Genomic DNA, 4,410 nt, shown 5'->3' on the forward strand with positions numbered 1-4,410 from the left:
ATTGTTGTCTATCAATGTGCTAATGGTGGTCAACCTGTTCAGGATGGCTCCTCCAACGCGCACGACTCCGAATCCTGATCCGCCTCCACCTCCGCCTCCTCCGGAAGCATGGCAAGTTGTGATGGCCGCTACTAATGCAAACACACAGTTGATCATGCAAATTCTCCAAGAGCGCAATCAAGGCAGTCAACGGAATCAAGGCCATAATCAGCACCACTTTGCTACACTGAACCAGTTCCTCGCAAATGGCCCAAAGACGTTCAGCGGTTGTGTTGAGGCTACCGATGCTGACGATTGGCTAGTGGATCTGGGTAAGCATTTTGAATGCAGCAACGTCAGGCCTGAAGATTTCGTCAAGTTCGCTTCTTTCCAGCTCAAAGATCAGGCTGCAGAGTGGTTCCAGCAGTACAAGGATTCCAGAGGTGGACGTGTTATCACTTGGGACGATTTCCGTCAAGATTTCCGCGCTCATCACATCCCTCAAAGTGTGGTTGAGAGTAAGCGTCAGGAATTCCGCAATCTGAAGCAAGGCTCTTTGTCTGTCTATGACTACAACAAGTTGTTCCAGAAGCTCGCCCGTTTTGCCAAGCAGGATGTTCCTGATGAGAAGAGCATGATCTATCAGTTCAGGGGTGGTCTTCGTGAGGAAATTCAGCTCGCTCTTGTCCTCTTTGAGCCGTTGAGATACGATGAGTTCTACAACATGGCACTGAAGCAAGAGGCTGCTCAGATGAGGTGTGATGCTTCCAGGAAGCGTGCCAGAGATGTTACTCCGTCTTCCTCTACTCAAGTGGTCAAGCAGCAGAAGTATTGGCTTCCTCCTCCTCCGTTCCGTCAGCCGTATCAGCAGAAGAGTAAAGGTGGCAGTGGTTTCTCCTACCCACCCAACCCAGGCTTTCAGAACAAGTCTTCGTCTCAAGCTCCAAGACCGAGTGCTCCGTATCACCGTCCGCTTTCAGAGGTCACGTGCAACAAGTGCCAACAGAAGGGTCACTATGCCAACAAGTGTACCAACCAGAGGCGTCTTCCTCCTCCTCCTCCTGTCAGATCGGCAAGTACAGCTGTGGTCAAGCACAATCCCAAGCACGCCAAGGTCAATATGCTGAATGCAGCCCAGGCAGAGGACTCGTCAGATGTGATCATGGGTAACCTTCCTGTTAATGATATTCCTGCAAAAGTTCTTTTTGACTCGGGCGCATCGCATTGTTTCATGTCAAAGCCATTTTTTACCAAGCATGAGTTCGTTTCTTCTCATTTGGGTAAACATATGGATATCATTTCTCCTGGCAAACGTTTGAGCGCAAGTCTGGAGGTGCCATATGTCGCTATCACGATGGGCGATTTCAAGTTTCTTGCTTCTCCAATGGTTCTTGGCAACTCGGATATCGATCTTATTCTCGGGATGGACTGGCTCTCTAAGCATAAAGCTCAGCTTGATTGTGCAGCCAGGCAGATTCAACTGACTCATTCGTCTGAGGATGTCATTGTCTTTGCCGCTCGGTATAATACCATCCGGTTGTTTTCTCTCAATGAGAAGGGGGAATTGGATGCTATTTCGCAGATTCCAGTTGTTTGTGAGTATCAAGACGTCTTTCCAGAAGAGCTCCCAGGAATGCCTCCGCACCGGCCAGTTGAATTTGTTATTGAACTTGAGCCCGGTACGGAACCTGTGTGCAAACGTCCTTACAAGCTCGGCCCCGAAGAGTTGAAGGAGTTGAAGAAACAACTCGATGAGCAAGAAAGATTGGGTCTCATCCGGCCTAGTACTTCTCCGTGGGGTTGTGGTGTTCTTTTTGTGAAGAAGAAGGATGGATCGAGTCGACTTTGTGTTGATTACCGTCCAGTAAACAAGAAGACCATCAAGAACAAATACCCACTTCCCAACATCAATGAGCTGTTCGAACAACTCAAGGGTGCTCAAGTATTCTCCAAGCTTGATCTCCGTATGGGTTATCATCAGATTCGTATTCGTGAGCAAGATATTCCCAAGACGGCGTTCAGAACAAGCTTTGGTTCATATGAATACACCGTCATGTCTTTTGGCCTCGCAAACGCTCCTCCGACGTTCTCTCGCATGATGAACTTCATCTTCAACCCCTACACCAATGAATTTGTTTTGGTCTATCTCGACGACATTCTGGTTTTCTCGAAGAACAAGGAAGATCATGCTAAGCACTTGCGTTTGGTTCTTGACAAGCTCAGAGAACATCAGTTCTACGCCAAGTTCTCCAAGTGTGAATTTTGGCTCGATGAGGTTCTTTATCTTGGTCATATCATCTCTGCCAAGGGCATTTCCGTGAATCCTGAGAAGGTGTCTGCAATTGTGAATTGGGAACCTCCTCAGAACGTAAAGCAACTCCGCAGTTTCCTCGGTCTCGCAAGCTATTGCAGAAGATTCGTTGAAAACTTTTCTAAGATCGCCAAGCCTCTCTCAAATCTTCTTCAGAAGCACGTCAAGTACGTTTGGTCTCCGGAGTGTGATATTGCTCTCAACACTTTGAAAGAGAAATTGATCACTGCTCCAGTTCTGATTCCGCCTGATGAAACCAAGCCGTACGAGGTCTTTTGTGATGCCTCTCTCCAAGGTCTCGGTGCTGTACTGATGCAAGAGAAGAAAGTTGTTGCTTATACCTCTCGCCAGTTGAAACCTAATGAGAAGAACTACCCCACTCATGATCTCGAGTTGGCGGCAGTTGTGCACGCTTTGTTGACTTGGAGACATCTTCTATTGGGAAGGAAAGTGGATATTTTCACTGATCACAAGAGTCTCAAGTACATCTTCACTCAGCCTAATCTCAACCTCAGGCAGACTCGATGGGTCGAAATGATTCAAGAGTACAATCCGAGTATCGAGTATACTCCAGGCAAGGCTAATGTGATTGCTGACGCTTTGAGCAGAAAAGCATATTGCAACAGTCTGATTCTCAAGCCTTATCAACCCGAGCTTTGTGAAGCTTTCCGCAAACTTAATCTGCAAGTTGTTCCTCAAGGTTTCCTCGCCAACCTTCAAGTCTCTCCTACCTTAGAAGGCCAGATTCGCCAAGCCCAACTTCTTGATGCTATGGTGAAGAAGGTGAAGATTGGTATTGCAAAGAGTCAGTCCAAGTACAGGTGCTACCGACTTGATGACAAGGACACTCTCTTCTTCGAGGATCGAATTGTTGTGCCCAAAGGTGAACTTCGTAAGGTGATCATGAACGAGGCTCACAACTCTCTCCTCTCCATCCACCCTGGTAGTACGAAGATGTATCAGGATCTCAAGCAAACTTATTGGTGGACTCGAATGAAGCGCGAGATCGCTCAATTCGTGAATGAATGTGATGTCTGCAGAAGAGTGAAGGCAGAACACCAAAGGCCAGCTGGTCTCCTCCAACCTCTTGCCATTCCAGAATGGAAGTTTGACCACATTGAAATGGACTTCGTGACTGGGTTTCCAAAGTCCAAGCGTGGCAATGATGCTATCTTTGTTGTCATCGACAAGCTCACCAAAGTGGCTCACTTTCTGCCTATCAAAGAGTCAATCACTGCAGCTCAATTGGCGGAACTCTATACCTCTCGCATTGTCTCTCTGCACGGTATTCCTCAAGTGATATCTTCGGACCGTGGCAGCATCTTTACCTCCAAGTTTTGGGATTCTTTTCAGAAGGCCATGCGCACCAACATCCGCTTCAGCACAGCTTTCCATCCTCAAACAAGCGGTCAAGTTGAGCGTGTCAACCAGATTCTCGAAGACATGCTCAGGGCTTGTGTGATTTCTTTCGGCATGAAGTGGGAGGACTGTCTTCCTTATGCTGAATTCTCACACAACAACATCTTTCAAGCAAGTTCGGGCAAGGCCCCCTTTGAAATTCTATATGGCAGGAAGTGTCGTACCCCTCTCAACTGGTCTGAAACCGGTGAACGTCAGCTGCTGGGTAATGACTTAATCACAGAGGCAGAAGAAATGTGCAAAGTCATTCGTGATAACCTCAAAGCAGCTCAATCCCGCCAGAAGTGCTACTATGATAGTAAGCACCGTGATCTGGCTTTCGAGATCGGAGATCACATTTACCTCCGCGTCTCTCCTATGAAAGGTACTCGTCGCTTCGGTATCAAAGGGAAGCTTGCCCCTAGATACGTGGGACCTTTCAAGATTGTCAGCAAGAGAGGCGACCTCGCCTACCAACTCGAGCTTCCTTCAAACTTTGCAAATGTTCATGATGTGTTCCATGTCTCTCAGCTTCGAAAGTGCTTCAAGACTCCTGACCGCACCGTCAACTTCGAGGACATTGAGCTCCAAGAAGATCTCTCCTATCGTGAGCACCCAGTTGCTATTCTTCAAGAGACTGAACGCAAGACTCGCAACAAGTCAATCAAATTTCTCAAAGTTAAGTGGTCTCACCATTCCGACCGTGAAGCCACCTGGGAACG

This window comes from Triticum aestivum, chromosome 3B, assembly GCF_018294505.1.
Source record: "Triticum aestivum cultivar Chinese Spring chromosome 3B, IWGSC CS RefSeq v2.1, whole genome shotgun sequence".
In the NCBI taxonomy this organism is placed as follows: domain Eukaryota; kingdom Viridiplantae; phylum Streptophyta; class Magnoliopsida; order Poales; family Poaceae; genus Triticum; species Triticum aestivum.